Genomic DNA, 23,458 nt, shown 5'->3' with positions numbered 1-23,458 from the left:
ACCGGCTGAACACAGAACTCTACAGTGCAGAAAGAGGCCCTTCGGCCCATCGAGTCTGCACTGAACTGTTGCACTGTTAAAGTGGAGGCAAACAGTGAAAGAAAGATAGAAGTAGGGTAGAATTTAGCACAGCGTGTGTGTGTCTGTGTGTGTGAGAGAGAAAGAGAGGGTGGGATGATATAGTGGCACAGTGGTTAGCACTGCTGCACACATGAGGATGGCCTCAACCAGGATCTTGAGTTCATGTCACACTATCTGTAACCCTCACAGCTTACAAAATCTCACTAACTGTCCTGGCTAACCCTGTGCTTAACCCTCTCCCCACTCACATTGTCTGTAACTTTAAGACTTGATTACCTGGAAAGACTCGCATTCCAACCACTATTTTGTAAATTGAGTTTATGTCTTTATATGCCCTGTTTGTGAACAGAACTCCCACTCACCTGATGAAGGGGCAGCGCTCCGAAAGCTAGTGGCTTTTGCTACCAAATAAACCTGTTGGACTTTAACCTGGTGTTGTGAGACTTCTTACAGTGTTTACCCCAGTCCAACGCCGGCATCTCCACATCATGCCTCACAGCGCCAGGGAGCCGGGGTTGATTCCCAGCTTGGGTCAGTGTCTGTGCAGAGTCTGCATGTTCTCCCCGTGTCTGCGTGGGTTTCCTCCAGGTGCTCCGGTTTCCCCCCAGAGATGTGCTGGTGAGGTGGATTGGCCGTGCTAAATTCTCCCTCAGTGTACCCGAACAATCAACGGAGAGTGGCGACTAGGGGATTTTCGCAGTAACTTCACTGCAGTATTAATGTAAGCCTTACTTGTGACACTAATAAATAAACTTCACTTCGCTTCAGTTACTTCAGGTAAAGTCCAGACAGCGACCCAAACCAGGAATCGAACCCAGATTCCCTACTTGTGACACTAATAAATAAATAAGCTTGAAGCAGTGCCAACTACTGTTCTGATTTTAAAAGAATTGAATTTAAATTTTATCTCTTGCTACGGTGGGATTTGAACCCACACCCCAGGGTGATCACTAGATTACCAGCCCAGTAATGATACCACTATGCCACCACCTCCCCAAGCTTTTGGGGCATGTATGGAGACACAGTTTAAACTCAATGCTTTCTTGTTTTTATGATCTCATGTGCTTAAAGGAAAAGCTTCTCCTACGACGGGCCTCACTTTGCAGTAACATACGCCCAGCAGGATAGATCTTATGTAACACTAGATAGTACAATGCAATGTGTAAAGCTCCGTGCATGAGGTAGTGCAAACCTCAGGCTCCTCCATAAGACAGTGTATTGTTATTTAGCCGCACATCTGCCCTGCCTGAAGCCAGTTGGCACCGATGACTGCTTCTCAATGCCCACGGGGAGATCACCTGTGTTGCTCCATATCCCTCGATGTTTTCCCAACGAGGACAGCAATCACACGCAAAAAAACAAAAATTCGCAATGCTGCTTGTCGAGACTACTCAGAATGCGTAGTGGGCCCAGGTCAGACCAAAGGTTACCTGAAGCGCGGGAAAAGAACACGCACACAAAAGTAATAACTGGATGGGTCACCCCCACCAACGCAACGTCTGACCCAGAATGCCAAATAAATATCCACGCACGGAAAATGCCGGCTGTTTTATATGCGGCTGGTTTTCAGATAGCTGGATTAGAGACACTGTAACCCTATCACTGGTCAAATGAAATATCTTTCAATGCTTCTGAAGTTAATTCACATTGATTTTTTTCAGTATTGATGTTGTATCCATTCCAATTCCAACTCACTTCCCATTCACTCCCACCGTACAGAATTCCAGTGGACTAAATCACATCCCGTTCACTCCAAGTGTGGAGAATTCCAATGGACCAAACCATTTCCCATTCACTGCAAGTGTCAAGAGTTCCAAGGGACCAAACCACTTCCCGTTCACTCCAAGTGTAGAGAATTCCAAGGGGCTAAATCACATCCCATTCACTCCCAGAGTACACAGTTCCATGGACCAAACCACTTCCCATTCACTCCCACAGAATTCCAACGGACCGAATGGTTTCCCGTTCACTCCCACACCCCGCGGGACTCCAGTGGGCCAAGCCCGTTCCCAGTTATTTACACTGCCCCGGAATCCCAACAGACCCAAGCCACCCCTAGCCCCATCTCCGAAGCCATTTGCTGAGCTGCATTCTCCCCATGGGTGGCTGCATCTCCGCTGCACACAGGCATTTGTGCTCAATATTTGCAAACACTTCTGAGCCTTTCCTGCCACCCAGCCGCATGGGTTACTGCAACCCCACGCTACCACCCACTTAATGTAGCTTACCAGGAAACTATAAGTGCAGTAGCCGCAAGTAATTGCCAATATTTCATTTCCAACTTCTTAATTTTGCTTTGCTTTTTATTTAATGCTCTGCGCGGGGCTGGAATTTTCAGATTTTTGATTCTCTTTGCACCACAGAACGCCTACAGTATGGAAGGAGGCCATTCGGCCCATTATCTTGATTAACGTAAGTCTTGACTGACCTCTGTAGTGACTTCAATCAGACCATTGAGATCGGCCTTTTGGAGTATGAGCTCCCTGATTAAGGATCCAATTGATTGTCCAATCAGGGAGCCCTTGCCTTGTAGGTAACTGGGTGTGTCAGTTCCTCTGGCTCTCAGGGAGTTAGACTGCTGACTGCGAGCACTCTGTGTAAAGTTTGTACTGACCACAATCCCACCCAGGCCCTATTCCCATTACCCTCATCTATCCTGCTAATCCGCCAACACTAGGGCCAATTTAGCATGGCCAATCAACCTAACTGGAAGCAGCGCCTTCCCTTTATTGACAGAGTGCTCAGAGTGGGAAAGCTCAGCCGGCCTGCCAGCACCAGTGGAGGAAGAACCAGAGGGAACATTTCGAATCCAGTAAGATGTCTTCGGAATGGTCAGTCGTCCTTGTTGTTACACAAAGATTTATTCTCAGTGCCTCTGTCCCGTCTCTTATGTGTCAAGTGTCAGATGGTGCCACATAGTACTGCCCCCACCCACCCCCTCGCACTCCCACCCACCCCCTCATACCCTCCACCCCTGCCCCCACACCGCTTCCTCGGACACTTTCTCCTGGCTCCTTTGACATTTGGCTCGGTAAGTTCCTATCGGAAGGGGAACCGCGATCCCAAGCCGGGCGAGACCACCACCCCCAAAAAAACAAAATCCGACACCTTGGAGCTCCAGTGGGGCAGCACAGCGGTGAGCCTCACAGCGCCAGGGACCCGGGTTCGATTCCCGGCTTGGGTTACCGTCGGAGTCTACACGTTCTCCCCCGTGTCAGCGTGGGGTTTCCTCCGGGTGCTCCGGTTCCCTCCCACATTCCGAAAGACAGCGCTGGTTTTAGGGTGCGTTGACCCGAACAGGCGCCGGGAGCGCGGCGACTAGGGGAAATTTCACAGCAACTTCATTGCGGTGTTAATGTAAGCCTTACTTGTGACACTAATAAATAGACTTTAAACCTGCAGGATAACAAAAAAAAAAGAAATCTCCCGCTGAATAAATACCGATCTGTTACATTAGCGACAAGGGAATGTTATCACTTTTCCTGAATGGGGATGGGTTTGGTAATGGGAAGTGGGGGAGGAGGGGAGCGGTGGGGGGAGGGGGAGGGGGGGGGGGAGTTGGGGGGGAGGGGGGGGAGGGTGCAGACGGAGGTGAGGGTGAAGGGGGGGGGAGTGCGAGTAAGAAGTGGGGGGGGGGTTGGTATGTGGTCTAAGGGGAGGGAGACTTTGTATTGTCTCTGTGTCGGCTCATTAGTCACAGTAGTGCATTGCCTCCTGATTAGTCTCAAAATAACTGTGTCCTGACAATATTAAGGATGGGGGGGGGGTGGGGATCAGAGAGTTCGTCCCCACCGCCCCAACCCTCCCCCCACAGGGTCGAGTGGCGCTGCCCTTCCCACTCCCTGTAGTCTTTACCCTCCCGCACCCTCCATCTCCACTCCACCCTCCTCCCAGACGTTCCACCAACAGCGTCCCCCCCCCCACTTCCAAAAACAACCCCACAATTCCGAGGGAGACGGACACTCCCTCCAGGAATGTCATTGCTGTGGTAACTGTAGTTTGTACAGTCCACTGCGGGCGTTGCTAGTTTTTTTAATACTTCACTTAACACATTCCTGTCCAAAACTTTCTTCCCTCGGGAAAAAGATCTGAGGTCACGTACCGACCGACTCAAGAACAGCTTCTTCCCTGCTGCCGTCAGACTTTTGAATGGCTCTACCTCGCATTAGGTCGATCTTTTCTCTAGCTATGATTGTCACACTACACTCTGCGCCCTGTCCAATATGTACTCTATGAATGGTATGCTTTGCCTGCACAGCACGCCTGGAACAATGGCCGGAATTCGCTGCCGTAAGCGCAACCCCCCCCCCACCCGCCCCGCGGCTTCCCCGCCGGCGCGGGGTGACGTCGACTGGAATTCCCGTTGGCAACAGCGGGGCTGGAGAATCTCACCGCTAGCGAACAACACGCCACGTCCCGCTGGCGGGAAACATTGAGGTGGGAGGTCGGAGAATCCCACCCAAGACTTTTCACTCTTTATCTCAATACATGTGACAGTAATCAATCAAATCAAAGCAAATCAAGGCTCTATTTACCGGAATGCTGAGTGGGTGAGATAAGGTGTGCGGGATGGTGGAGCGGGGGGGGGGGGGGATGGGGGGGGGGATGGGGGGAGGCTGAGCCCTTTGTCACAGCTATTGGGTTTTCTTTCTGTTCCTTCTGTTGACTGGCTGTGCTAAATTGCTCCTTGGTGTCCAAAGATGTGCAGGTTAGGTGGATTGGCCATGCTAAATTGCCCCTTGGTGTCCAAAGATATGTAGGTTAGGGGGATTGGCCATGTTAAATTGCCCCTTAGTGTCCAAAGATGTGTAGGTTAGGTGGATTGGCCATGCTAAATTGCCCCTTGGTGTCCAAAGATGTGTAGGTTAGGTGGATTGGCCATACTAAATTGTCTCTTAGCGTCTAAGGATGTGTAGGTTAGGGGGATTGGCCATGCTAAATTGTCCTTAGTGTCCAAAGATGTGTAGGTTAGGTGGATTGGCCATGCTAAATTGCCCCTTAGTGTCCATAGATGTGTAGGTTGGGTGAATTGGCCATGCTAAATTGACTAAAAGGCAATTTAGCATGGCCAATCCACCAAACTTGCACATCTTTGGACAGTAAGGGGCAAGTTAGCATGGCTAATCCACCTAACCTGCACATCTCTGGACTGTGGGAGGAAACCGGAGCACCTGGAGGAAAACCATACAGACACAGGGAAATGTACAAACTCCGCACCAGACAGTGATCCAAAGAGGGAATCAAACCCGGGTCCCTGGCCTGCGAAGTGCTAACCACAGTGCCGCCATGCCGCCCAGCTGTTCCTCTCTGAGAATGGCGGCAGTGGGAGTTTTTACGTCTACTTGAGAGAGCGGATGGGTCTGTGTTTGCACGTCGCGGGCCAACCTTCTCGTGTGGAGGCCTGGTGAGCCATGGTTAAACCGGGACCTGGGACAAGGCTGTGATCCCACACCGCCAACCGGACCCGTCTGGTGGAGAGCTGACGGGGAAAGTGGCCATAGTGAGAGATTACAGTTCCGGAATTCCCCCTTATAGGAATGGTGTGATAGCACTGGAAAGGGTGCAGAGGGGAAGGTGGCCTTAACAGGCCCCTCTTGACGTCAGCCCCTGGCTGTTGGGCCCCAGGGTCGGAGTCCCTTGGCTCGATTCAGTGGGGATTGGGCCTGACTATCTGAAGATCAGGTCAGCTAGCGGGAGAGAATTAAGAGTTCCTTTCCTGCAATTTTTGTAAAACATCAACAATTAGTTGCCTTGGAATGAAGCATTACGCAGGAAAAGTGAGACGTAAGAGCAAGTTTCATAACAGCGGCGCCAGCACTAATCTGCTCCAAACTATCAGTACCCTTTTCCGTGACCCATTTAATCATCATTGGCTCCCGCTTTCTCTCTGCCGTTATTAGTTGATAAAATTCAACCTTTCTTTTTTATTCCTGATCTTATGTTGTCCTTTCCCGAGCCTGGACGCGTGCAGACCCGACAGACGACCTGAACCCAAGCTGCTGGCAAATCCACCCCCCTGTTAGCAATCCACTTTGACTCGAACCCGTTCAAATTTCTCCAAGGAGGAGCACTCACACCCCCGTCAGAGACAAGGAGTCTGGAACGTAGGAACAGACGGAGGCCATTCAGCCCCTCAAGCAAGTTCCGCCAGTCACTTCGATCAGGGCCCATCAGTTACAGAGCCGTAGGGTCTACAGCGCAGTAGGAGGCCATTCGGCCCATCAAGCCTGCACCGATCACAATCCCACCCAGGCCCTATCCCCATATCCCCACGTAATTACTCTAGCTAGTCCCCCCTATGGGGCAATATACCATGACCAAACAACCTAAACCCGCACATCTTTGTATTGTGGTAGAAATATGTGCTGGCGCATCTAAATACTTCTTAAATAAACTCAGAGAATCCCTACAGTGCAGAAGGAGGCCACTCAGCCCAACGGGGATAGTTAGAGGGGATGTGAGGAAAGTGACCCAAGCCGGGAATCGAACCCGGGTCCCTGGCGCTATGAGGCAAAGACATTAAGGGAGAATACTAATGGAGTATACTTGGATGGAGTATGCCTTCATTAGTCGAGGCATCAAGTTGAAGATCAGGGAGGTTGTGCTGGCTGTGTAAAATGTTGGTTAGGCCATAATGGGAGATTGCAGTTCTGGAATCCCCCTTATAGGAAGGGTGTGATAGCACTGGGAAGGGTGCAGAGGAGATTTACCAGGTTGTGGCCTGGGCTGGGCTACCGACCCCAATTCCAACCAAGCTCTATTTCCATAACCCCACATATTTACCCTGCTAATCCCCCTGACACTAAGGGGCAAGTTAGCATGGCCAATCAACCTAACCTGCCCCTCTTTGGACACCAAGGGACAATTTAGCATGGCCAATCAACCTAACCCGCCCCTCTTTGGACACCAAGGGACAATTTAGCATGGCCAATCAACCTAACCCGCCCCTCTTTGGACACCAAGGGACAATTTAGCATGGCCAATCCACCTAACCTGCACATCTTTGGATTGTTGGAGGAAACAGGAGCTCCCAGAGGAAACCCACGCAGACATTCACCCGAGGCTGGAATTGAACCCGGGTCCCTGGCCCTCTGAGGCAGCAGTGCTAACCCACTGTACCACCGTGCCGCCCATGTTTATGACAATCTCTGTCTCCAACACCCTTTCAGACATTCAGTTCCCACCACCTTCTGAGTGAAAAAGCTTTCCTCACATCCCCTCTAACTATCCTGTCCCCTGAGCTTGAATCTATGCCCCTGGTCATTGATTCCTCCACAAAGGGGAAAAGGTTCTTCCTGTCTATCTATGCCCCTCATAACTTTATACATCTCAATCACGTTCCCCCCCTCAGTCTCCTCTGCTCCAAGGAAAACAATCTCAGTCTATCCAATCCATCTGTGTAACTAGAACTCCCTATCCAAGGCCACATCCTGGTAAATCTCCTCTGCACCCTTCCCAGTGCTATCACACCCCTCCTATAAGGGGGATTCCAGAACTGGAATCTCTCCCTATGGCCTAACCAACATTTTGTACAGCAAACCCTCCCTGATCTTCAACTTTGTGCCTCGACTAATAAAGGCAAGTATATTCCATCTACTATTCTCCCTCCATGTCTTTGCCTCACAGCGCCAGGGACCCGGGTTCGATTCCCGGGTTGGGTCACTGTCTGTATGGAGTTTGCACCTTCTCCCCATGTCTGCGTGGGTTTCCTCCGGGTGCTCCGGTTTCCTCCCACAGTCTAAAGGTTTTGATTGGCTTTTGATTTGATTTATTACTGTCAGATGTATTACCATGCAGTGTAAAGTATTGTTTCTTACGCGCTATACAGACAAAACATTCCATTCATAAAGAAGGAAAGGAGAGAGAGTGCAGAATGTAGTGTTACAGTCATAGTTAGGGTGCAGAGAAAGATCAACTTAGTGCAAGGTAGGTCCATTCAAAAGTCTGACAGCAGCAGGGAAGAAGCTGTTCTTGAGTCGGTTGGTACGTGACCTCAGACTGTTGCATCATTTTTCCTGACGGAAGAAGAGAGAATGTTTGGGGGGTGTGGGGTCTTTGATTATGCTGGCTGCTTTGCCAAGGCAGCGGGAAGTGTAGACGGAATCAGTGGTTGGGAGGCTGGTTTGCGTGATGGATTGGGCTACATTCGGGGCCTTTTGTAGTTCCTTGCGGTCTTGGACAGAGTAGGAGCCCATACCAAGCTGCGATACAACCAGAAAGAATGCTTTCTATGGTGCATCTGTAAGAGATGGTGAGAATTGTAGCTGACGTGCCAAATTTCCTTAGTCTTCTGAGAAAGTAGATGTGCTGGATAGGGTGCATTGGCCGTGCTAAATTCTCCCTCGGTGTAACCCGAACAGGAGTGTGGCGACTAAGGGAATTTTCACAGTAACTTCATTGCAGTGTTAATGTAAGCCTTACTTGTGACGAATAAATAAGTAAACTTTAACATTGATCCATCGATCTCATTTTGGGTTTTTAATTGACACTCTCCCCGAACACAGAGGGGCGGGGGGGATTTTCTAGCCACCCTCGTCACCAAGATAGGAAAATCCCACCCGAGGTTAACGGACCTTTGTAAGGTCTGTGTCCTGTCCTTCCTGTGGTGGGGGAAACGGGAAAATTTTGTCCTTCAGTGTCCACGATACTCAGGTAAAGGACTCCAGGGTGCACTGGGGATCCGATCCGGACTCTGGGGGGGGGGAATGTCTCTCCCTCTCTCTCTGAGGATCGTGGAAACCCCAGGGGGAAAAAAAAACTCAGTTTGGCAAAGCCCGCAGAGATGCATGCTTGGTGGACGCACTTAATCCCCGGATGTAATGGATTCCATAGGAACTCCGATACTTGCTTGCTGAGGAAGGATTTCACTTGGCATACAATGCACTCACAAATGAATTAGATCATGTGGCTTATCTGAAGGAAAACACACACAAGTATTTCTGCCTTAACTCTTCGCTGAGGCTCTGCACTCTCTGTACACCCATCACAGCCTGTCTGATACGCACAGGGTGCCCCCATCCCCTCCACAATGCCACATATTTCGAAAAGCGCTCCTGAAACATTTCCCAGCAGTTATCCTGTATCACTTCCGACTTAATTACACGACATTTTCTTCCTGGGTCTGCAGTTTGGGAAATGCCTTACCAGCAAGCTTCATAGACTACAATCCCTACAGTGCAGAAGGAGGCCATTCAGCCCATCGAGCCTGAGCCGACAACAACCCCACCCAGACCCTATTTCTGTAACCCCCACATATTTACCCCGTGTTTTGAGACGCTAAGGGAGGGGGCCACTATCGTGGCCAATCCACTTAACCCGCACGCCTTTGGAGTGCGGGAGGAAACCAGGGCACCCAGAGGAAACCCACACAGACACGGGGAGAATGTGCAGACTCCACGCAGTGACAGAAGGCTAGAATCCAAGCCGGGTCCCTGGCGCTGTGAGGCAGCAGTGCTAACCACTGTGCCACCGTACCGCCCAAAGCCTGATCAGGTTGTAAAGAACAAAGAACAAAGGAAATTACAGCACAGGAACAGGCCCTTCGGCCCCTCCAAGCCTGCACCGACCATGCTGTCCGATTGAACTAAAACCGCTGACCCTTCCAGGGACCATATCCCTCTATTCCCATCCTACTCATGCATTTGTCAAGACGTCACTTGAAATGCACCGTCATATCTGCTTCCACTACCTCCCCCAGTAGCGAGTTCCAGGCTCCCACCACCCTCTGTGTAAAAAAATTGCCTCGTACATCTCCTTTAAACCTTGCCCCTCGCACCTTAAACCTGTGCCCCCAAGTAATTGACTCTTCCATCCTGGGGAAAAAGCTTCTGACTATTCACTCTGTCCCTGCCCCTCATAATCTTGTCCACTTCTATCAGGTTGCCCCCTCAACCTCCGTCGTTCCAGTGAGAACAAACCAAGTTTCTCTAACCTCTCCTCATAGCTAATACCCTCCGTACCAGGCAACATCCTGGTAAATCTTTTCTGTACCCTCTCCAAAGCCTCCACATCCTTCTGGTAGTGTGGCAGCCAAAACTAAACACTATATTCCAAGTGCGGCCTAGCTAAGGTTCTCTAAAGCTGTAACATGACTTGCCAATTTTTAAACTCAATGCCCCTCAGTGTTCAAAAATGTGCAGGTTAGGTTGATTGGCCATGATAAATTGCCTCTTAGCATCCAAAGATGTGTAGATTAGGTGGATTGGCCATGCTAAACTGCCCCTTAGTGTCCAAAAATGTGGAAGTTAGGTGGATTGGCCATGCTAAGTTGTCCCTTAGTGTCCCAAGATGTGTAGGTTAGGTGGATTGACCATGCTAAATTGTCCCTTAGTGTGCAAAATGTTAAGGTTAGGTGGATTGGCCATGCTAAATTGTCCCTTAGTGTCCAAAGATGTGTAGGTTAGGTGGATTGACCATGCTAAATTGTCCCTTAGTGTGCAAAATGTTAAGGTTAGGTGGATTGGCCATGCTAAATTGTCCTTTAGTGTCCAAAGATGTGTAGGTTGGGGGGATTGGCCATGCTAAATTGCCCCTTAGTGTCCAAAGATGTGTAGGTTGGGGGGATTGGCCATGCTAAATTGCCCCTTAGTGTCCAAAGATGTGTAGGTTGGGGGGATTGGCCATGCTAAATTGCCCCTTAGTGTCAGAGGGTCAGCAGGATAAATATGCGGGATTACAGGTAGAGGGCCTGGGTGGGATTGTAGTCAGTGCAAACTCGATGGGCCGAAAGGCCTCCTTCTGCACTGCAGGGTTCTATGATAACGGAACGCGGGATGAGATTCTCCGGCCTCTCAGCCACGGGAGATGGCACGTTGTTTGCTAGCGGCGGGATTCTCCAATCCCGCCACTGTCATTGGGAATTCCCCAGAAACCCCAAGAGAATCCCACCGGCATGAACGGCCAGAGAATTCCGGCCTAGATTTCAAAAACTGACTAAATCTCCAAGGCATCTTGAGAATGTGAAAGGTGCGATATAACACTCCAGGCGGGACAGCCTAGCCAGAGATGTTCACACCCTATGAAAGAATAACAAAAAAGAATCAATCTGTTTCCTTTTAGAAATTGTGTTCCCAATTATAACAACTCCCAGCGTAAAAATTCTCCACCCCTCCCCCCCCCCCCACCGGATCTTTGTCCAATATTTTAAGCTTGCATCCTTTGATAACTAACCTTCTTGTTGGAAACACTTTCCCCCAAATTTAGTCAATCAACTCACTTTTGAATGCCTCAGTTCAATCTTCCCTCAACCTTCCCCACTCTAAGGAGAAGAACCCACACCAACGCTACACTTAAGAAAGCCCACCAACGCCTCCACTTTCTCAGAAGACTAAGGAAATTTGGCATGTCCGCTACGACTCTCACCAACTTTTACAGATGCACGCATTCTTTCCACTACCCAGAGGGTGGTGAATCTTTGGAATTCTCTGCCCATTGAAGCACTGGAGGCTACCTCGTTAAATGTGTTTGAGCCACAGATAGATAGATTTCTGATTGATAAGGGAATTAAGGGTTATGGGGAGCGGGCAGGTAAGTGGAACTGAACCACTATCAGATCAGCCATGATCTTACTGAATGGCGGGGCAGGCTTGAGGGGCTAGATGGCCTACTCCTGCTCCTATTTCTTATGTTCTTATGTATCACAGCTTGGTATGGGCTCCTGCTCTTCCCAAGACCACAAGAAACTACAAAATGTCATGAGTGAAACCCAGTCCATCATTCAAACTCTACTGATCTCTTTTAGAATTTTACATACCCTCATGCTGACACTAAAGTTCAGAAAGACAACTAATACCTCTACTTTCTCAGAAGACTGAGGAAATTTGGCATGTCCGCTACGACTCTCACTAACTTTTACAGAGACGCCATAGGAAGCATCCTTTCTGGATGTATCACAGCTTGGTATGGGCTCCTGCTCTGCCCAAAACCTCAAGGAACTACAAAAGGTCATGAATGTAGCCCAATCCATCTCTCAAACCAGCCTCATATCCATTAACTCTGTTTACATTTCCTGCTGCCTTGGCAAAGCAGCCAGCATAATTAAGGACCCCACGCACCCCAGACATTCTCTCTTCCACCTTCTTCCATCGGGAAAAAGTCTGAGGTCACGTACCAACCGACACAAGAACAGCTTCTTCCCTGCTGCCATCAGACTTTCGAATGGGCCTACCTCGCATTAAGTTGATCTTTCTCTACACCCTAGCTATGACTGTAACACTACATTCTGCACTCTCTCCTTTCCTTCCCCATGAATGGTATGCTTTGTATAGCGCGCAGAAAACAATACTTTTCAATAATACATGTAACAATAATAAATCAAATCAAGTCAAAAGAGCCTTCTCTGGTCTGGTCTGATAGGGTCAAAAATCACATTTCTGAGGGGCATTCCTTGCTGGTTTCTTTTGATAAATGCTAAGACCACTGTGTGTAGAGTGCACGGTGTAAGTGGCAGTGAGTAACATGTCACGACTACCTCGGCCTGACCAGACACTAAAGAGGCAGAGGTGATATGCAAGCTCCACCTGGCCAATGCTAAACCCCTATCTCATGGGAGTAGAGGACAATTTGCTCATAGACAGAGGGGTGGCATACTGGCATTGTCAGTCAACAAGAAATCCAGAGACACTGGTGACCCAGGTTCGAATCCCACATCGGCAGATAGATTTCATAGAATCCCTACAGTGCAGAAGGAGGCCATTCGAGCCAACGGGTCTACACCGAGCACAATCCTACCCCAGCCCTATCCTCATAACCCCACACATTTACCCTGCTAAACCCCCTGACACGAAGGCACAACTTAGCACGGCCAATCACACCTTTGGATGGTGAGAAAAAACTGGAGCATCCGAGGAAACCCACACAGACACGGAGAGAATGTGCAAACTCCACACAGGCCGATATTGAACCCGGTTCCCTGGCGCTGTGAGGCAGGAGTACTAACCACTGTGCTGCCGTGCCACCAAATTGGAATTCAATTTTTAAAAATATGTAATTAAAAGTCTCACGATGACCATGAAACATTGTTGTAAACGTCCAGAACCTAAGTACTTTTATATATTAATGTCAGAAGCTTTGTTGAGCTTTGAAATGAAAATATACAATCTTAACCCACTTAAGTAAAGTCTTGAGTGAAAGTTTAAAGCTTTACTTATTAGTGTCACAAACCGACTTGCATTAACACTGCAGTAAAGTTACGGTGAAAATCCCCTGGTTGTCACACTCCGGCGCCTGTTTGGGTACACTGAGGGAGAATTTAGCACGGCCAATGCACATCTTTTGGACTGTGGGAGGAAAGCGGATCACCCGGAGGAAACCCACACAGACACGGGGAGAACATGCAGACTCCACACAGGCAGTGAGCCAAGCCGGGAATCGAACCCAGGTCCCTGGCGCTGTGAGGCAGCGGTGCTAACCCACTGTGCCACCGTGCCACCCACAGGAAGGAAGGAAAGCTGCTGGCCCTGGCCCACAGGTTGTTGGGTGGGATTGTAGTCGGTGTAGGCTCGATGGGCAGAATGGCCTTCTTCTGTAGCGCTTCTGTGCAAATGTTTACTCAACACCAGCCTTTCTCCTGTGCCTTGTCAGGGAAGCCTATCAGGATACCCTTGTCTGCCTCTCTTTCTCATTCCCCCTTATCTGATGTGAATGCTGTGGAGGAGACACAGTCCACTCCGTGTGTTCCGATGGACCCATTCCATTTCTTGTGACAGACGCAGCCAGCGAGCTGGTTGACACAGGATGTGTGGAGACAGGCTGTGAGCTGGGAGCACATGGCTGAGGGAGGTGGTGTAAGGAACAGCACACCATAGATATTTGGAGCCATTTTTCTTTAAACAGAAGGGTGTCCTCTATTCATAACAAATGCCTTGTTCTTGCTTGGCAAACACACTTATTCCAGCGCTTGGCCTAGTTACTGAGTTTCCAACTGGTGTGAATGTGTGAGAGAGAGAGTGTGTGTGACTGGGTGTGTGTGTGTATGTGTGAGACAGTGTGTGTGTGAATGTGAGTGTGTGTGTGAGAGTATGTGTGAGAGTGTGTGTGTGTGACAGTGTGCCAATGTGTGTGAGTGTGTGTAAATGTGTGTGTGTGTAAATGTGTGTGTGTGTGTAAATGTGTGTGTGTGTGTGTGTGTAAATGTGTGTGTGTGTGTAAATGTGTGTGTGTGTGTGTAAATGTGTGTGTGTGTAAATGTGTGTGTATATGTGAGTGAGTGTGTCGGTGTGTGTGTGTATGTATGTGTGTGTGAGTGTGTGTGTGTGAGAGTGTGCGTGAGAGAATGAGAGTGTGTGTGAGTGAGTGTGTATCGCTCACACACACACACACTCACACACATACACTCTCACACACACACGCACTCACTCACACACACATACACTCTCACACACACTGTCTCTCACACATACACACACACTCACACACATACACTCTCAAAGACACACACTCACACACACATACATACACTCTCACACACACACACCCTGTTTTGAAGACACTGGGATGAATTTTCCCATTCAGAGTGTTAAAGGAACCATGGCAGGCAACAGGCGGATCATGGAAACGTCCGTTGACCTCGGACAGGATTTTCCAGTGCTAACCCACGCAGACATGGAGAGAATGTGCAGACTCCACGCAGACAGTGAGCCCGGGTCCCTGGCTCTGTGAGGCAGCAGCCCTAACCCAGTGTGCCACCCGTGCCACCCAGTTTTCTAGAATGTTCCAGAGCTCAGGGCAGGAGAAGTAATACAATCTCACGCACCAATCGGAAATGTTAAGGCGAGGTCAAAGGGCATTTTTCTGGGCACCAACCTGGATTGAGAGGACATGACACTTAGGGAGACAACACAAACTTTATGAGTCCATTGATAGATGTGTGGGGTTATGGGGATAGGGCCTCGGGGGGATTGTTGTTGGTGCAGGCTCGATGGGCCGAATGGCCTCTTTCTGCACTGTAGGGACTCTGTGATTCTATGACTGAGAATGGAGGATCTCAGCAGTCAGTGAGCGATGGACTTAACACACAGTTTGGAACAGGAATAAGTGAGAGAGGAACGCTGGACTAGAATATAGTTCACTTGGAGACACGCAGTCAAAAATATGAACTGAACCTTTATCTTTAAAAGAGAATTGGGCTCAAAACAGGATTGACGCTTACACACTATCTAATTAATACTCAGCTGCTGGGTTCAATTTCCAGCCTTGTGTCACTGTCCATGTGGAGCTTGCACATTCTCCCCATGCCTGCGTGGGTTTCCTCCGGGTGCTCCGGTTCCCTCCCACAGTCCAAAGATGTGCAGGTTAGGTGGATTGGCCATGCTAAATTGACCCTTAGTGTCGGGGTGCGGTTAGTTGGGTAAGTAAGTAGGGTTATGGGGATAGGGCCTGGGTGGGATTGTGGTCAGTGCAGACTCGATGGGCCGAATGGCCTCCTTCTGCACTGTAGGGATTCCATGATACAGAAATCAAAAATGGGACTGGATTGAGAAGCACTTCACAGCTGAGCATACAACCCCTACGGTGCAGAAGGAGGCCATTTGGCCCATCAAGTCTGTGCCGACCACAATCCCATCCAGGTTCTATTCCCGTAGCCCACCTTTACTCTGCCAATCTTGCTGACACTAAGGGGCAATTTAGCACGGCCAATCCGCCTAATCCGCACATCTTTGGAGGAAACCTGGAGCGCCCGGAGGAAACCCACGCAGGGAGAACAGGAAGAGTCCGTGCGGACAGTGAGCCGAGGCTGGAATTGAACCCGGGTCCCTGGCGGCAGCACTAACCACTGTGCCACCGAGGAGTTGGGGAGGGATGGTGAAGGTTGGGGGGGGGGGGGGGGAGGGGGAATGGGGGGGGGAGCATGGGGGCAGACGGGGTGGGGAGAGAATTCGATTCCATTGACACAACATCACAGTAACCCTCGGAGCTCCCCAAGTCAACACGCTCCCCCCCGCCCCGAACGGCTGGAGTGCTGACTGGACCTACTGGGGAGTTACCAAACTTTAGCATCTGTTTGGCGCCTGTTCAGAGAAGGATCGTATTACTCTGAGAAGGAACACGACTGCTTCCCGAAGCTGGAGCAGATGAAAAACAGCTTGATGTGGAAAATAAGTCGACGTTAACACACTGGCACGTCACTCCTCTTGACCAAGGGTGAAGCTGCAGTGCAAAACACCAAACACAACACACACATTGATAATCTCCCCGCGGAGTTCGCTACGCAAGGCACCTGCTGCATCAGATACACCACAGAAAAGATAACTTATTCCACGAGTAGTTTTTCAATCATTACAACAATATCTCATTTCCTCTTGAGAGAAATGGAAATCTATGAAGTGCCACCTTGTCAATTTATTTCTATCCATTCATGAGATTTGGGTCTCGCTGGCTGGGCCAATACTTGCTGCCCATTTCTGAGGGGCAGTTGAGAGTCACCCACATCGCTGTGGCTCTGGAGTCACATGTAGGCCAGACCGGGTAAGGACGGCAGATTTCCTTCCCTAAAGGGAACCAGATGGGTTTTTCCGACAATGGTTTCATGGTCATCAGTAGATTCCAAATTTTTTTTGTGCTGAATTCTAATTCCACCATCTGCTGTGGCCGGGATTCGAACCCTGGTTCCCAGAACATGAGCTGAGTTACTGGATTAATAGTCTTGCAATGTTACCACTAGGCCACTGCCTTCCCCCTGTACAAGGTCGCCCAGCTCTTTGTCTATATAATAGCACTCCCTCTCCATATGAACCATCTCTTCCCTATGCCTCCCACATTACACTCCATCTGTCTAATCTTTGTCCGCTCTCACGTAATCATTTACAGGTTCATGGGGTGATATTCTGCCCCCCAACCCGCCCCCACTGGCAGGACCAACGGTGGGTGAGACGGAGCAGGGAAAATTTAAGCCGGAAGTCCAAGTCTTGGTTTCACCCCGGCGTAAAATCGCAGCGAGATCGTCCGCGCCGCCCGCCACAGCGGATCAGTCATCCCGCTGGAGACCGGCGTGGAACCCCTTTGCATCCCACTAATGGGTTTGAGATTAAAGTCCGACTGGAATCCCCGTCCCCAGGGTGGATTCCCCGCTGCTCCAGCGGGGATACACGCCAGTCCGGAACACCTGGAACAAGATGGAGTCAGGATTCAGCTGGAGAATGACTGCCTCTGGAGTTCGGCATGGAGGTCATCACTGACCCCAGATCCTGGAACACCACGGTCTGTGGGTGGGGGGAGCATCTATCATCCGGATCTTGCAGCTTCAGACTCTTTGGAATTAATCATAGAATCCCTACGCTGCAGAAGGAGGCCATTCAGCCCATCGATCCTGCACTGACAACCATCCCACCCAGGTCCTATCCCCATAACCCCACATATTTACCCTGCTAATCCCTCTAACCTACGCATCCCGGGACACTAAGAGGCAATTCAACATGGTCAATGTACCCTAACCAGCACATCTTTCAGACTGTGAGAGGAAACCGGAGCACCCAAAGGAAACCCACGCAGACACAGGGAGAACATGCAAACTCCACACAGACAGTGACCCCAGCCAGGAATCGAACCCAGGTCCCTGGCGCTGTGAGGCAGCAGTGCTAACCACTGTGCCACCGTGCCACCTAGTCTTCCAGACTTGGAGTGTTTCCTGGAGATGCATCTTCTTTCTCCAGGAGAACGACGAGCTGGAATTTTACTGTCCCGCCCACCATGGGAATCGGAGAAGGGGAGGGTATCGGGAAGATCCAGAGATTTCAGTTGGGGTTGTAGAGTTTTGGGATGAGCGAGGCTCGAAAATCCCACCCATCCTCCTGCCCCATGAGATCCACTGTCCTCCAAGTCATCCATTGTCTCTCTTCAGGTAATCCACTGCCTTCCTTCAAGTGATCCACTGTCTTCCTCCAAGTGATCCATCATCTTTTTTCAGGTGCTCCACTGTCTTCCTCCAAGAGATCCACTGTCTTCCTCCAAGTGATCCACCATCTCTCTTCAGATGATCCACTGTCCTCCTCCAGATGATCTGTTGTCTTTTTCCTTGTGATCTGCTGTCTTCCTCCAGGTGATCCACTGTATTTCTCCAGGAGATCCATTGTCTTTCTCCAAAGAACCATTTTCTTTCTCCAGGAGATCCATCGCCTTACTCCAGGGGATCCACTGTTGTTCTCCAGGAGTTCCAGCTTCCTTCTTCAGGAAATCCACTGTTGTTCTCCAGGAGATCCACTGCCTTTCTCCAGGAGATCCACTGTCTTTACCCAGATTAGTGTCCAAAGATGTGTAGGTTGGGTGGATTGGCCGTGCTAAATTGTCCCTTGGTGTCAGGGGGACTAGCTGGGATAAATATATGGGATTACAGGGATAGGTGCTGCGGGTGGGATTGTGGTCTGCGCAGACCCGATGGGCCGAATGGCCTCTTTCAGAACTGTAGGGATTCTAAGATTTCTATGATCCTTTCTTTGGATAACAGGGGCCTCAGAGAGCAAAGCTGTTTCTTGGAAATAAATCAGTGGAAAATCTTATCTTGAAAGAGTGCTTTTCCCTGACACTGTCACTTCCTGTTTGGGAAGAACGTAGGAGGCTCTTTCGCACAGGGACACAATTTTCCGGACTGGAAACAACCGAGGGGATTCCTGAGGAACAGGAATTTCTGACCTAACATTAATTGCGAGCGGGATGTTGTTTTGTACCGAGTGCTCCCGGGAAGCCCCTCTCGATTGTTGCGGTGGGACACGGGCTCCTTGGGCTAGAGACCGATGGGATGAGTTCCTGCTCCCCCCACCAACCGTGACACACCCTTGTTCGAACTCCCCCCACCCCGCCGTTCGGGGGCCACAGTGATTAGCAATGCTGCCTCGCAGCCTCAGTGTCCCCCGGTTCGATTCCCGGCTCGGGTCACTGTCTGTGTGGAGTCTGCGCGTTCTCCCCGTGTCTGCGTGGGTTTCCTCCGGGTGCTCCGGTTCCCTCCCACAGTCCGAAAGACCTGCTGGTTAGGGTGCATTGGGCCGTGCTAAATTCCTCCCTCAGTGTAACCCGAACAGGCACCAGAGTGTGGCAACTAGGGGATTTTCACAGTAACTTCATTGCAGTGTTAATGTAAGCCTACTTGTGACACTAACAAATAAATTTTAAACTTTTCATAGAATCCATACAGTGCAGAAGGAGGCCATTCTGCCCGTCGAGCCTGTACTGACAACACTCCCAGCCAGGCCCTATCCCCATAACCCCATGCATTTAGCCTAGCTAGTCCCCATGAGACTAAGGAGCAATTTGCATAGGCAGTTCACCTAAACCGCACATCTTTGGAGTGTGGGAGGAAACCCACGCAGACACGGGGAGAACGTGCAGATTCCGCGCAGGCAGTGACCCGAGTCGGGAATCGAACCCGGATCCCTGGCGCTGTGAGGCAGCAGTGCTAACCCACTGTGCCACCGTGCTTCCCCATGTTTGATTAGGGCGCCTCTCCTCCACAACCGGATGCAGTGATGGCGCCCTATTCAACATGGCGGCGCCTTCTTCCTCAGTGCCACCAGGGCACGGTGACAGACACTTGGCCTTCACGTTGGCTATAGAATTTCCCACCCTCTGAGCTCCCACACAGCCAGACACAAAAAAAAACTCTTCTGTTTCCCCACTGAGTCACACTGATCACGAGTAACTGAGTCATCTGGTTCACCGAGCCGAGGCCTAGGCCGCCCTTAACTTATCCCAGCTGCAAAAGGAGTGGGAAAAGTATCGCTGTGGCTCCGGAGTCACATGTGGGCCAGATCAGGTAAGGATGGCAGATTTCCTTCCCGAGAGACGGAATTTGACCACAATCCGGACGCTCCATGCTCACTACTAGGAGCTGCTAATTTTGGATTAATTTCTTCATTGAATTGAAATTGCCCCCAGACCCCCATCCACATCCTCCACTAACCCCACCCATATCCCTCCTCCACCCCCCATCTACACCCCTCCCCACCCCCATTCACACCCCTCCCCCACCCCCCCATCCTCACCCCTCCCCCACCCCCATCCACACCCCTCCCCACCCCCATCCACACCCCTCCCCCACCCCCCCATCCTCACCCCTCCCCGCATCCTCCACTAACCCCACCCATATCCCTCCTCCACCCCCCCATCCACACCCCTCCCCCACCCCCATCCACACCCCTCCCCCACCCCCCATCCACACCCCTCCCCGCATCCTCCACTAACCCCACCCATATCCCTCCTCCACCCCCCCATCCACATCCCTCCCCCACCCCCATCCACACCCCTCCCCCACCCCCATCCACACCCCTCCCCACCCCCATCCTCACCCCTCCCGGCATCCTCCACTAACCCCACCCATATCCCTCCTCCAGCCCCCCATTCACACCCCTCCCCCACCCCCATTCACACCTCTCCCCCACCTCCATCCACACCCCTCCCCCACCCCCCATCAGCACCTTTTCTTTGAGCCCCCCCATCCACAGCCCTCCACCAAACCCCATCCGCACCCTTCCTCGATTGGTTCTCTCCGCCCTGACTCCATCGACCCCATTGCCCCCCCCTTGACCCCACCGCCCTGCCCCCTCGACCCCACCTCTTCCACCGGTGTCACCCACTAACCTCCCCTCCAGCCCCTCCTCACACCTCCCTACCTCCTACACACACTCCCTGCCCCCCCATTTTCCCCTCATCCCCTCCTCACTCCTCCCCCCACGCACCTTACTCCTACCTCCCACTCCCTCCCCTTCCCCCTCACCTCCCACACCCCTCCTCACCCCCTCTACTACCCTCCCCCCATGCCCCTAACTCCTACCTCCTATTCTCTCCCCTTCCCTCGCATCTCCCACACCCCCCTCACCCCCTCTACTACCCTCCCCCCATGCCCCTTACTCCTACCTCCCACCCTCTCCCCTTCCCTTGCACCTCCCACACCCCCCTCACCCCCTCTACTACCCTTCCCCCCCATGCCCCTTACTCCTACCTCCCGCCCTCTCCCCTTCCCTCGCACCTCCTGCTGCCCCCACCCCACACACCACACCCCTTCCTCGCCCCAACTACCCTCCCCACCTCCCCCGCTCCCACACCCTCATTGACCAATACATCCCCTCCCCCTCCCCGCCTCTCCTCTCCCCCCCCTGTCCTAACCCTAACCACCACCACCACCACCACCCAAGATCTCACTAAAACCTACTCTAACTAGGAGGTGCAAGGAGAGGATTGTGGGGGGGGCTGGGGGGGGGAAACAGTCAGAAAGCCTGCAGCCTACACAGCCCCAACTGAAGACAGCGGCCAAGGAGGGGCAGGAAGTAAACGGAAAGAGAGCATGATAAGGGAAAGGTTGAGCTCTGACCATTAGGCAGAGGATGTAATTGAGAAGTACAGATGTCAGGAGTGGTATTACAGCATGTTTTAGTCTGTAAAATTCAATTTGGGGCACTCACAGATTATCAGAGGTTAATTCAGGACATGGTGGCAATCTGCCCAGCCTTGCTTTATAATGAGTATGGAACGGCAGACCTGGCTATCACATGCTACAGTGCAGGAACATCTCCGCTGCGCGGGGACAGAGTAACAGGCAGATTTATTTCACTTATGCCTCACATGTTTGCAGCCATGGCGGACACTCGCTCAGCTACAGCGATTTGTTCTGGGAAAAATAAGGAACTCATTAACGGCGCGCTCTGCACTCGGGCTAACCAAGGACACCGAGATTTCCACATGCCTCTGCCTCTCAGTAAGGGGTTATCTCCAAAGTTCACTGCCTCTCAGCAAAGGAAACACGTCTGCAGCAGCCTGACTTCACAATAGTTAACACTTCAGACGATCCCCACAGCGCAGAAGAGGGCCATTCAGCCCTTCAAGTCTGTGCTGACTCTCCAACATGTTCCCCAACCCCGTAACCCCACATATTTACCCCATTAATCCCCCTAATCAACACATCTTCAGACATTAAGGGGCAATTTAGCATGGCCAATCCAATGAATGTACACATCTTTGGACACTAAGGGGCAATTTAGCTTGGCCAATTTAACTAACCAGCACATCTTTGGACACCAAGGGCAATTTACAATGGCCAATCCCCCAACTTATAGACCTTTGGACCCTAAGGGGCAATTTAGCGTGGCAAATCCTCCTAACCTGCACATCTTTGGACACTAAGGGACAATTTAGCATGGCCAATCCACCTAACCTGTACATCTTTGGACCCTAAGGGACAATTTAGCATTGCAAATCCCCCTAACCTGCACATCTTTGGACACTAAGAGGCAATCTAGCATGGCAAATCCTCCTAACCTGCACATCTTTGGACATTAAGGGGTAATTTAGCATGACCAATCCACCAAACCCGCACATCTTTGGACATTAAGGGGCAATTTAGCATAGCCAATCCACCTAAGCTGCACATCTTTGGACATTAAGGGGCAATTTAGCATGGCCAATCCACCTAAACTGCACATCTTTGGACACTAAGGGGCAACTTACAATGGCCAATCCCCCAACTTATAGATCTTTTGGGAGAACATGCAAACTCCACACAGACCATCACCCAAGGACGGAACTGAACCCAGCTCCCTGGCACCGTGAGGCAGCAATGCTCTTTGGTAGAGTCAGTGAAGACTCGATGGGCCGATTGGCCTCCTTTGCTCTGTAGGGATTCTCTTGTGTGGCTGAATTATTACATTTCTCTGAGTTGAGAACAAACTTACAACTCCATTCCATGCGACGTGTCGAGAAAGCTTGCTCAGAGAAAAACCCAAGCCAATCTAAACCCAAACAAAGGCAATGTTCTGAATGCAAAGGTTAAAGGTCTTATATTCATTTATAGAAAATAGATTTTTTTCCTGCAGTGCATGCGTCTTGGTAACGTTCCCACATTTTGTGCAAAGGCGACTTTTTGTTTTGACGTGGTGTTCTTACACGCCGGAGACAAGTGTGCCAAATCCCTTACGATTCATTATCGTTATTGGTTAAGGCGTCAAACTCACAAAGATCGGGGGGTCTCCCAGCAATGCTTTTGGAAGTTTTTTGTGGAGGTGTCACAGTGTCCGCGAACCCACACACCAACCGCGAGCGTGACGCGGACTGGCTCATAACTCCATCAGTGCTAGTTCTGACAGAATGGACCCAGCCATAAGTCAAACTGGTGTCAAATCAGGTCATCAGGGTGACTGGCCCAGTTTCTCTCTCTCTCTCTTGCTGGAGAGGGTGGTTCCAGTATGATAAAGGAACCAAACATCTCACTGGATAAGGAGGGAGTTTTTTTTTCTCTCTCTCTTGCTCTCACTCTCTTGTCTACAGCTTGTGTTTATCAATGCTGGCCTACTTTTTTTTCCCCTTGGTTACCGCACCACGCTCAAAACAAACAAACAAAAGGCAGCAGCATCCACGAAGGCTAAATTGACATCAACGCGAGCGGGACAGGATCGCACTC

General features: G+C 50.7%; 1 protein-coding gene across 5 annotated transcripts in view; it reads right to left on the bottom strand.

Moving 5' to 3' along the window:
• nfixb (nuclear factor I/Xb) overlaps window positions 1-23,458 on the bottom strand; it is a 506,674-nt gene that overhangs the window by 358,024 nt on the left and 125,192 nt on the right. The gene's annotated exons all lie outside the window — the stretch shown is intronic.

This window comes from Carcharhinus amblyrhynchos, chromosome 33 (genome assembly GCF_965287045.1).
Source record: "Carcharhinus amblyrhynchos chromosome 33, sCarAmb.v2.hapA, whole genome shotgun sequence".
NCBI lineage: Eukaryota > Metazoa > Chordata > Chondrichthyes > Carcharhiniformes > Carcharhinidae > Carcharhinus > Carcharhinus amblyrhynchos.
This window is presented reverse-complemented; position numbering and strand designations above follow the sequence as displayed.